The following is a 13,376-nucleotide window of genomic DNA, read 5'->3' on the forward strand; positions in this document are numbered from 1 at the left end:
CATTGTTCCCCATTATGTTGTAGTGCCACATTTTTTTAGCACTATGTATTAATTACTAGTGTATATATTTTAATCATATAATATGATTTGATATTGAAAAATGCAGTGTTTCTTGAATGATTTGATTATAGGTTTGCAGCCTCCACTACATTTCGACAATTAACCCTTTTGTTTGTGCGGTTTATAAATGACATCAGTCTCACGCTTTCATAACGTGTGTTCCCTCTCCGCCAAGCATATTGTGGTTTTATTACATAATATAAAGTAATAAAACAATTTGATTGCTTTAAAATCTTAACTAATTTTTATTTTCCCGCGATAAATGGACAAAAAAAAATGGAAAAAAATTTGTTTTTATCATTTAAAAGAGAAAGTAAAGGGTATCGTAAAAAAAAAAGAACAATTTAAGGGTGAAAAAATAGAGATAAAGCTACTAAAAAAAATAACTAATCTTTTATCGTGTTTTGAAGAATTACATACTTCACGGCCAATGTCATATCATGCAACAATTGTATTTTCGTATTTCGATTGTAAAGTTGTAATATAATGAGAGCACTTATTGGTTTGGGAGCATCGATATGACTATCAGTTGAGTTGACATTCACATATTGAATGGACATAAAGTCATTATGTTAGCTTATGGTCGTTTTCAAATATTTGGAAGCCCTAGGATAATTGTTTAGAAAAAGTTTTATATAAATTTTTCATTAAATAAAAATATTACATAAAGTTTAATAATTAAATGAATATAATTATCATCCATATCTAATTTAATAAACCACTGTGCTACATTATATTAAATTCTAAGAAATATTGAAGTTTATAAGGTAAATATGATAACAAAATATTCATACTCTTCGCGCTTTTTAGTGCACAAAATTGTCAACTAAATCATCGTAATCAATTTTAGCTATCATATTTTTTTTCAACAGGAAACATGATCAATTACAAGATTCTAAAAACTCAATTAAAAGTTCAGAAATCAAACAATCTATATCTATATCTATCTATATCATTTATAAAAGTGTGAACCAAGGTCAAAGTTTTTCATTGTGTATTTTCAACTTTTAATTTCTTTGGTTTGTACACACTTGATAAATCATGTGAGGATGTTATTGAAATACCAAAATACTTTGATTTTTATTTTCTTGTAGATAAAGTGAACATATATTTTTTAAAAAAATTCCACAAAAATTAATTATTTCATGAGTTCATAAATATATAAAAATATCAGATTTGTAAACGTTATTAATATATGTATATATATATATATTAATTAAATTACACGTCGATGGTAAATGAAAAATTAGTGAAAGAAAAAAAAAGTCCAAAATATGAAAGGAAAAAAAATATTTGCGCAATAATTTAAATTAATGTTTAGAATACATTATCTATATTACATTTGTTTTTCATAAACCAATAGTCACAAAATAAATAATCAACACATAAGATAGGAAATTATAAAATAAATATTTAATTTAATTTGATAATTTATCTCACTTATTAAAAAATACATAATAAATCATATTATTTCAAATCATGCATATATGAGATAGAAAATAAGACGAATTCATGATACAAAACAAACCATAATTGCTCGAGATTAATAAAAAAACAATGAAAAACACTAGATGTAATAATTGCATATGTTTCAATATCAATATTGTGTCAATGTAAAACTACATTATTATATTTATAAGCTTACATGAGTTATTGATAATGTCTTTGAAACTGCAAGAGTTACATTGTTCGAAAATATTGCAAATGTTTTTATTAATTAGTTGCAATGTTAAAGTTTATATTGATTACATCACTAAGACATGTAATAGTTTTTTCTTTCAAATTGTATATATTATTACCAATTATAAATAAAATCTACTTTATCTAAAGAACGACAACACTTCAATAAAGGGATGACAATGGGCCGAGTATAAACCCAACCTCCTATTAAACCCACCCCGGCAAGGCAAGTTTAGACTCGCCCAAACGAGCCCACAAGCAAGTCCGGGTGGGTCTTCGAGTTTGACCAAACCCACCACAAGAATTGCTATTAAAGATTATGAGAATATTAATTTTTTCATAGAGAAGAAACAACGCAGGGTAAATGAAAAAAATCGTGTAAGAGAGAAAAATCCAACATATAAAGGAAAATAAACAATTATTAATAATTTTAAATTAAAGTTTAGAATGTATTATCTATGTTATTATTATTATTATTATAAGACAAAACATTACAAAATGAATATTTTATTAATTTGATTAACATATCTCACTTATTAACAAATACATAATAAATTATATCGATTCAGAGCATATATACATAAGAAAAAAATAAGACAAATTCATGGTACAAAACATGTCATAATTGCTCAATATTAATCAACAAAATGATGAAAAACCATAGTTGTAATTGTTGGAGCACAATAATTATCCCGGCTGGTAGAACGATCGAACTATGGTGCTTGGGCTGATGTACGGTTTAAAAGATTTGAGATGCACCATTACCACCAGTTATAAATTTTGGTAAAGCGGCAAGCGCTCTATCATACAATTGGTATCAGAGCCAAGTTCATGAGTTTGATTTTCATTGATTGCAAGGAGTGAAATTATTGGGAGAAAGATTGTTAGGGTGCAATAATTGTACCTGCTAGTAGAGCGGTCGAACCATGACGCTTGAATTACTGTGCGATTTAAAATATTTGAGTTGCACCATTACCATCAGCTATAGTTTTTGGTAAAGCGACAAGCGTTCGGTCCTATAGTAATAATTGTATAAGATTCAATATCAATATTGTGGCAAGATAAAACTATTAAATATTATAATATTTATAGGCTAACATGAGTTATTGATAATGTATTATTTTAAACTGTTAATATAGCTATAGAATAACGATAACCGTAAGTGATGGACATTGAAACTCTAAATGTTATATTGTTCGAAAATATTGCAAATGTTAATGTTTTTATTAGTTGAAACATTGAAAATTATATTGATTTTATCACTAAGATATGTAAATAGTTTTTATTCAAAGAGTATAAATTATTTTCAATTATTAATAAAATCTACTTTATCTATAGGACAAACATCACTTCAATATACTAGAAGCTTTTATAGATACCAAATAAAGAAGAATATACATTTATTCTCAAAATGGATAAGACGGTTGAAATAAAAAACGAAATGTTAACATTTTTAATCGAAAACATTCAAAATTAAAAAAAAAATGTTAGCAACACAATTATTTCAATAGTAGATTTCGAACAACTTAACATAAATTAAAAATAAAAGAGAACGTCCAATAACATCATTGATCATTAATGATATAGACATACAAGTAATAGAATGCAATAACACAAAAATGGAGATTGAATACAATGAAATTATTCATACTTTTGCAAAGAATTATTTTCAGCATAAAAAGAAAATAAAAAATAAAAAAAGAGGTCATCCAGCAAAAGAATCAAATAATAAAGATATAAAAATGCAAATAATTTATGGAGACAATATCACAAGAATTATTATTGAAGATGGTGAGAAAATTGTTTTTTTTATAAAGAATAAAAAACGGATGATAAAAAAAATCGTGAAAGAATAAAAGTGGTCATATAAAGGAAGAAAGACACTGTAATTTAATTTAAGATTTAAAATGCATTATATATATTATTTTTTTCTTATAATGAGTAGTGGTAAAATAATTTTTCCACACTATGTATTAATTATTATATTTTTTTCTTAAATTTTAATTATTAAATATGTCATGACATCAAATTATATATTTTTTTAATGTCTATTTTATACAAAATTATAATCTTTATTACAACCATTATTTGTAACAACTATAAATTCAATTATATTTTTAACATATAAAATCTTTGAACAAAGATTGTTCGCAGTCATTTTATAATATATGTTGTACATATCATATTACATTGAATTTTTACTATTTACTAAAATACAATGAAAATTATTAATTAACTGCATTTATCTCTTTTCATCTCAACTCATTTATTTAACAACACTTATCGATAATAAAAGGTGCTCACACATGCATCGCACGTGATTTTTACTAGTTTAAATAAAAACATCAACCACAACACACAAATATACAATGTGAATAACCTAGCTCACCTAAGTTGAGCAATTTAAAGAAGAAAAAACAATTTTTTTAAAGATGAAACATGATTTTTTTTTTTTACATAAATGAAAGGAGGAGAAACAAAAATACAAAAATTGACCATTATTTCAAATTTTTAGCAAAATAATTTTGAAATTCAATTTTTAAATAAAAAACAAAAAAAAATATTTTTTTTGAGGCCCCATCTAAGGGTATGCCCTAGGCTACCACCTAGGGTGTCTTCCCTTAGAGTCGGGCCTGCTCTTATCATTACACATAGTAGATGATCATTATATCAAAACTCTATAATTGTTTGTTTATAGATGACTATATATATGAGGTAATTCAAAATGTTTCTTTTTTAAAATATTATCGTGATAGAATATTTTGGTAGCATATTGGGAAGTAATCAAAGTTTGAATTAAGAAGTAATAATATTTTGAGGATTATTTTCTTGAATATTATATTGATAAATTTGATTGGGCAGAATGGGAATATATTCTAATTTTTTTTAAAAATTGAATTAAATAGTTATTGTAAGTTAGGTTGTTGGGGTGCTATATTTGTCTCTGTTGGGTAGAACTTCGAATCATATATCGCTTGAGCTGTTGTACAGTTTAAAAGATTTGAGTTGTATCACCATCAACTATAACTTTCGGTAAAGAGGCTAGTTCTCAGTCCCAATTGATATAAGAGCCTAGGTCATGAGTTCGAATTGAATGCAAAGAGTGCAATTATTGAGAGCAGGGACAAAACCAGACTTTTAGATCTATAGGGGCTAAATCAAATATGTCATTTTGAGGTCGAGTTCATGTTTAAAAAAAAACCTAATTAAATATAATATTTCTCAATTCCAACACAACATCTTCTCAAAAAATATCATCCATGTTAATAAAAGTATAAAAAAATACATCATTAATGATTTTACACCAAAAAATAGGGATAATTCCTAAATATATCCCTCTAGTTTCGTTATTGAGCCAATTATATCCCTTTTATTTTTCGTATCCTGAAAATATCTCCTATCAATTAAAAAGTGTCTCGAACATGTCCTTGAAACTAAATAATACCTATTCTGTCCTTTATTTCCCAATTTTATTAAAGTTATGCATAAGCGCATCATGCTTCCGTAAGATTAATTAAAATTAAATACCTTTTTGACCATAGTGTCGTCGGGTCATACCTGCCGAGTTTTACGAAGTGCTTCTCACACTCAACCACACAGTCACAACAGATGGTTTCTGCACAAGCTCCTTCAACGACACCTAGCACAACCTTAATTCGTTTTCTACCTTAAGGCGTATGGTATATAAAATTAATTATAAAATATAAGCATGGATGAACAAGAGACTTAGGAAATTTATTCAGACAACATATTATTACATAAATCAACCTCCTTTGATGAGGAGGAGATAACTAGTTTAGCTACTCATAGTAGTCTTGTTCTTGAAATACATAAAACAAAAATTTAACACAAACTTAGAAAGAGAAATATTACAATAATTTTTATTACGTAAGAAAATTGAAGGGAATGATCAATGTTTTTAGCTTCCTCAAAATCCTGTATTTATAGCCGAAGTTCCACTCATTTCACCGAGAAACTTCAGGAAATCTTACAACTGTCTTGAATTCTTTATGCCATTATTGGTGACATCTTTTGCTACTGGGAGAGTCACATGCTTGACCTTTTGTTTTGGATTTATTCTCCTCACATGCCTTTTTTATTGTTGTCGGGGCATATTTTGCTTTTGCAGTGGGCCCCTGGGAAAACGCGGTTTTGGTGGTCCCTGTCCACCTTTGCTTGTCTCGAAAAAATCTTTTCGATCCGTTCGGGGTTTGAAGGTTTTTCCGAATTCTGGCTCCTTCTGGTTTGGACATTCTTGGGTAGATATTCTCTGACCATATTCCGATATGAGCCATGTTACAAAATTTTCGGCGATTTTCTTTACTCCCCGTCAGCTTGTTGTTCCACAAAAAGTTCCTCTTCTTTTCGAAGAGTTCTTCCGCAAAAGCAGTAGTTTTTCCTGTCATTTTGTTTAACAGGAATGATCCGTTCACAGAATTTTGATAAAATTTGAATGGAAACTTGACCTTATCCATCTCGGTAAGACAAACCCAAATACCCTATGCCCTTCTGATTGAAATTTCATTTTCTCCAAAAGTGGACACCAATGGTATTTTTTCAGATATAGGATCCTTGATAAATCTTTGATTATTCATGTCAGGTCTCCTTAGCTTGATGAAATGAAAGGGCTCGTGTGATCCTTTCCCTGTTGGTTCTGGAGCTGCACTAAATAAGTATAACTCGAGCACATCTCCTCTGGACAAATGATCATTTCTTGGACTGCTTCCTGAATCCATTTTGGTAGTTTTGATATTTCCTGGAAGCCTGGTAAAGTTGTATAAACTGAGGCTAGAGTCTCAAATTCATACCATAGCTTTAAATCCTTAGGATTGACATTGTTTTTTAGCCAAACTCTTGGATATATTCCTGCAACATCAACCCTGCAAGTGATCGGGTTGATTTCACTTCTTGTGCTTAATTTCTCCAATCTTTGTTGATAAACCTGAAATGGAGAAATGACAGCTGGGTTAGTATCGATCTTAGATTTGCCCTTGTTAGTGTGGGGCCTAAGATTGATCTCTTTCTCTTTTACCCCAGAGGCGGAGGGTTGACTTGATGAGTTATCATCATCAATTGTTGCTTAATCTAGATCATCAAAAACTGATGATAGATTAGCGCTTGTTTCTTGAGTATTAGGATCCTCAACATATTGTTTTACAACCGGTAGCTGTATTTCTTGTTGTTCTTGTAAAACCAATGGTTTTAACATTTCTTGTTTTTGAGAAACCAGTGGTTTTTCTATGGCACGCATAATTGGCCCTTGAATAGCAGCCCATAGTTGAGTTTGAGCTTGCATACATCCTGTGATTCGATTGGATACTTTGATCCGATCAGCTTGTTGCAAACTACCCGCCATATCGGTACTTGGGACAAGCTGGTTGAACTCGGTTTGAAGCAGCCCAAGGTGTTCCCTGAGATGCCTCTGCATTTTCATGATGGAATCTACGTCACTTCCTTCCATCTCTTGTTAAGAAATCTGCAAGAATATTTTCATGAGATTTAATAATAACAATATCAAAAATATAATTTTGACATAAAGCTTGCCATCTTAATAACCTAGCCTTCTCAGATTCAATCTTATTCCTTAAGAAAGCTTTTACCTGAGTGTTATCAACCTTCAAAGTGAATTTTTTAGCAAGTAAAAATAATGGTCATTTTTCGAAAGCCCTTTTAACTGCATAAAATTCCTTCTCGTTGATATGCCATCTGATAGCTTCAGATTCTGAAAAAAGACCGCTACAGTATCTGCATGGTATTTCTTCATCCGGAGTGATCTTAGTAAGCACTGCTGCCCACCATTTATCACTAGCATCCGTAAATAACACCAGATCATCTGCATCCACGGGTATAGCCATTTTTGGAAGATTCTTACATATCTCCTTTAATTGGTTCACCCCTTTAGTATGTTCATCGGTCCATATAAACTTTGCATCCTTTTTTAACAAAGGGCTGAACACCTTTCTGTACATTGTCAGATTGTTTATGAACATCCCTGCAAAATTAACTACTCCTAGAAAACTTTGGAGTTGTTTTACATCTTTGAGCTTATCTGGAAAATTCTTTACCTTTTTCACAATATGGGGTTGTAGAATTATTCCAGTTTCATCAATCTCAATCCCAAGGAATTCAATTTTCCTTGTTGGTATGACTGCTTTCTTTTCAGATAAAACCAGTCCTTCTTGTTTACAAATTTTAGAGAAAATCTCTAAATGTTTAACATGTTCATCTATGTTTTTTGATGCTATAAGAATATCATCAATATAAACAAACATGAGTTGAAATAATCTTTAAAAAATTATCCATTTTTTTTTGAAATATTTGGGGTGCATTAGCCAATCCAATAGGCATAACTTCCCAGATATAATGTCCTTGTGGTGTAGAGAAGGCTGTGAATTTCTTACTGCCTTCTTCCATTCGAATCTGGTAAAATCCAGACTTACAATCAAATTTTGAGAACACTTTAGCATTTCGTACACAGCTAATTAGACGTTCTCTACTGGGTATGAAGTACCCATCAAACTCCAGGATTTTATTAATTCCTTGGTAGTTAATAACTAACCTGGGTTTCCCTCTTTTTATTTCACCATGATTTCTGACCAGAAAACCTGGGCTGCTATATGGTGAAACTCCTTCTTTGATTAGACCAAGGTCCAAATGTTCCTTGATAATCATTCTCATATCCCTTTGATCTGTTATGTTTATTGGGATAGGCTTATATCTGACGAATTCATACTCTTTGCCTTCCTTTAGAGTAAGACTGGCTTTGAGTTGATTTCTATCCCACCATGCCAAAGGATGCTCATTGTAACTTTCTTTGAGCCTCTTTTTGACATCTTCAAGGGATACCTTATTTTTTAACTCTATATGAAACGTCCTAAAACTCCTACTGAATTTTTTTTTTAAATCTCTAATTATAAAATAATGAATATAAATATATATATGCCCATACATATATATATCGTACTTAAAAATAACTTTACTTAATTTAAAATACAAATACACAAAAAATACAATAAAAGTACACGCATGCAATTAAATACTTAAAAATAATTACTAAATAATAATTTATAAGAATGCCATAATAAAACTCCTAAATAATATTTCTTTCACAAAAATTCATGAAAACTTAGAAAATAAATACTTAAATCTAAAATCCATGCATATAATAAAAATCTATAATAATAAAAACTATGCGGAAATAAATGTTCTAGTCTCAACATAAAATTGATAATAGAGCGATGGTCACGGGTACTAGCCGCCTGGATACTCAAACGCCCTCGCCGCCAGTCGGAAACACATTAACTTTATTAACATTCTGCTCACCTGCACCATTTAAATCTAGTGAGCCTAGAGGCTCAGCACGTTCTATCATTACATAACAAAATAAAATCACACACAAGCACACATCATATAAAATACGTGCATAATAATTATACGTGCATGATCTTAAAATAATATGCGTATAAACATGAAATAAATAATTATATTGCATCCTCATCATGCTAAACATAAACATCATATTTAATGAATCTCATAAAATGACTTATCATGATTTCTTAGTTCTCAACAGGTCGTATCCATGTCGGTGACATCATACTAAGCGATTGATCAATCTATAAACCAACGTACGCGGCGGTGGGGTTTCCACCTCTGTGCTGCCACTTCACCAGCCCTCTCAGCTGGATCCATAAGCTCATCATACTTATACATCATTAGGAAGGTCACCGAGCCCAGGTATCCTGGCCTCCAACCACATCACTTTCCACCTTCACTTCAACTTCCATAAAAATATTTTTCATAATATGCTCTTAAACTTATCATGAAAATTCTTAATGATGCATGAACTTAAAATTCTCATTTATTTCTTTATTTCATAAAAATTTGTCCGTAAATATATATTTAATTTATTTTCTTAAAAATCATACTTATATATCTAATAAAAATGCATGCATGAGTTAAATATATATTTACGAACGTTTATTTTTCCAAGGACTTGTTCGAGCTGCTGACCACTTGACTTAAACCCATAAATTCCTAGACTGACCCAATAAGCATTAAGCCCAACATGACCTGACCCATTAATTCTCATGGACCCCCAGGTCCATGGCAAACTAATGGGCTCACTTAAAACATTAATTAAGTCCATTTAAATTGCTTAACTCAATATTAATTTAATAATTATTAATTATCTCATTAACTCTTAGTCCGGCCCATTAACCTAAAAATTAGCCCATTAAATTACTAAACCCAACACGACTTGGCCCAATAATTTTCATGGATCACACGGCCAATAAAAAATTAGTGGGCTCACCTTCATAATTAATAAAGCCCATTAAATTAGTCTAATTAATTAATTAATCAAGCTCAACCCATCAATTAACTACTAAAACTCTTAATTAATTAAAATAACAGACTCAAGACCAAATAATAAAATCTAGACCCGGACTAAAAATATTTTGACCCATCAAGACTTGACCCAACCCGGAATCGGACCCGGACCCAAAGACCCGAGCCCGGCTCACTTGAAATCATAGAACTCGACCCTAACCTATCCTCAAACCCCCTTGCGACAGCTGCCGCCTTAGCCCCTTAAAAACCTTGCTCCGGCCACCACCGGCCGGAGCTCCGGCACCTGGACCACCCCAGGGTCCAGGTGCAATCCCAGCCTGGGGCCTGGCTCGAGCCAAGCCTTGCATGGCTCGGCCACAGCCCCTAAATCCCAAGAAAACCCCACGCAGCCTCTCCCATGGAACAGCCCTTACTCCCCATGTGACGCCCGGGGCTGAAGAGGCAGAGAGTGATCGCCGGTGCCAAGAGGTTGCACGAACAATGAGCGGCTCCTGGTAGGCTTCTAGGCGGAGGGAGACATGAATGAACCGATCCCGTGCAGAAATGAGAGAGATTCTGAGACTGTGTAGGTATGAGACTACATGGTTGAGGAGGGCTTAAAAGATTTCATATGTACTATTCATATCAAGAAGGTGCATCTTCTTTTCGGGAGCTCATCACATAAGAACTCCAAAGTTAAGCGTGCTTGACTTGGGGAAATTATAGGATGGGTGACCCCTGGAAAGTTTTCCAAGGTGCATGTGAGTGAGGACATAAGCACGCTGAAAAGACACGTCTTGATACAATGGGGCGTTACAAATGGTATCAGAGACGACCTCTCATAGTATGGTATGCTTCGGGGACGAACCAAGCGGAAGCTGGTGGGCATGTGACGCCCGGGGCTGAAGAGGCAGAGAGTGATCGCCGGTGTCAAGAGATTGCACAGACAATGAGCGGCTCCTGGTAGGCTTCTAGGCGGAGGGAGACATGAATGAACCGATCCCGTGCCGGAATGAGAGGGATTCTGAGACTGTGTAGGTATGAGACTACATGGTTGAGGAGGGCTTAAAAGATTTCATATGTAATATTCATATCAGGAAGGTGCATCTTTTTTTCGGGAGCTCATCACATAAGAACTCTAAAGTTAAGCGTGCTTGACTTGGGGCAATTATAGGATGGGTGGTGACCCCCTGGGAAGTTTTCCAGGGTGCGTGTGAGTGAGGACATAAGCACGCTGAAAAGACACGTCTTGATACAGTGGGGCGTTACACTATATCTCTGTGATTTAGAGTTACTTTGAGAAGCTTCATATCCTCTGTTTGGAGTTCTTGTTCTGTTGTTATTTTCAACATGGTTTCTCCAAACCTTCTTGGATCTTTTATTTTTGGGTGAAAAAGTTGTCCTTTATCACCACGCTGGCTGCGAAATATTATCGGCAATTGTCGATAAAAAGAAACTTTGAGTCGTTGAACGATAATTTTATGATCACAAATTGTAGTGAACATAAGTCTTCTTGACTCGTTGTCTTGTGTGTACTTCTTAACCATTTGTAAGAAGTTATTTCCTAACAGGATGTCTGCTCCTGTATCATAAAAATAGATTGGTGGTGTTTTTACCTTGTACCAGGGTGTTTGATCTGCTCCTCCCATAAGGATCTCTGTTTGTTTTATTCCTTTGCAAAGAATTAAAATTCTTCGAGAGAAATCTCGTCCAGCAATTTTTGGCAATTCTTCTTCACATTCTTCAGGGAAGACTCCCCTCTTTGCTGTACAAATTCCTGCTTCCGAGTCAATATAAGTTGCAAAGTATTCAGCCTTATGTTGTTCATACAACATACCAATCGGTATGTATATGGAGAAAGAACTTGTCGTCATTTTTTAAAGGGATTACTAAATGGCCCTGCCATTTTTAACAGACTATGTTGTACCTTACTAATCCGATTAAGACTGTTCACCTTTAGTTTTTCTAAGGCTTCAGAAGGTAGAGTATGGTTACTCCTTTCTACTTCCTCAATGCGTTCTAGTAAATCATGTTCATGACTTACTAATTTTAACAATTGCTTCTTCCTCTGTTTGTGAACAGAGTTTTTGAATCTGATTAAGGGATTGTCCCTTATCCAATTGTCTTGGTTTTCTATCTCGTAGAATTCTTATTGAATCCTCCAAGTCTTTTCTTTTGCCATAAACTCTATTCCTTTTTCAAGGCGTTTCCATGGTTTATGGTCCTCCAGAAACTCTAGGCCAAGAATGAGCTGATCCACTTCTTTTCCTGGAATTCCACAGATTTGAACTTCCAATTCTTCAATATTTATTAATGCTTGGTAAGTTTCCGTTACCTGCTGCTCTAAATAGTAAATCGAGTTACAAGGAAATTGGTTCCTGTGACTTGTAATTTCGAATACTATTTTGACTTCTTTTTAATATTTCTGGAGATCTAAGTTTTCCTATTATCGAAAACTCCTTTTCTTCTGGTGAAATTTCCTGAATAGGAGATTTTTCCCACCTTTCGACTTGTCATTCGCTCACCTTGGAAAGATAAGCTTTGGGGTTCTATTTTAAGATCTTTGTATAGAACTGGTTTATCTTGTATTTGAATGTCTGTTTCTTGAACTAAAGGAAACTCGATTCTTTCCGGGTATATTGCTTGAGAAACTTTCCCAACGATTTCTGGAATTTCAATAAACTCATTTCTAATAAATAATTCAGAATGATGAGTATTAGAAAGAGCATATGAAATTTGATAAGTAATAGAATATGGTCTATTACCTTCCTTCATTAATCTTTTTTCCTTGAAATTTTGATGCAACGTCAAGGCTCGACTAAAGTCTCTGTCAGCTAAATTGTAGGCTATTCTTGGATAAATAACTCCTACAACTTTTCCTGCACATAGATTTCCTGAGATTGTTCCCAGAACAACATCTTGGATATTCCCCATTCTTTTATCACATACTACGATATCTATGGGTGAATCTATTCCTTCTTTAAAAGTTGCCTTGATCATTATTTGGATTGCTCCAATATGAATCCAAGACATCATTCTTGCTAACTCACTTTTCAGCTTCTGTAATTCCTATCTTACTTCTTCAAAAGGAATGAACTGCATCTCTATTTGATTACTTGTTAACTCCATAGGGATTGCCATTTCCCTTCTGGATACTTTGTAAATCAAATGATGTCTTCTTTGTCTAAGCTCTAGATTGCCTAAGACTCTTTCTACTTGTCCTGCCAAAAATCCTTGGTACTTTTGTAATGTTGGATTTTCTCTCATAATCCTTTGGACCATATTATGAGATATCGTGGTTTGACTAA

The sequence above is a fragment of the Henckelia pumila genome, unplaced genomic scaffold, assembly GCF_033568475.1.
Source record: "Henckelia pumila isolate YLH828 unplaced genomic scaffold, ASM3356847v2 CTG_466, whole genome shotgun sequence".
In the NCBI taxonomy this organism is placed as follows: Eukaryota; Viridiplantae; Streptophyta; class Magnoliopsida; order Lamiales; family Gesneriaceae; genus Henckelia; species Henckelia pumila.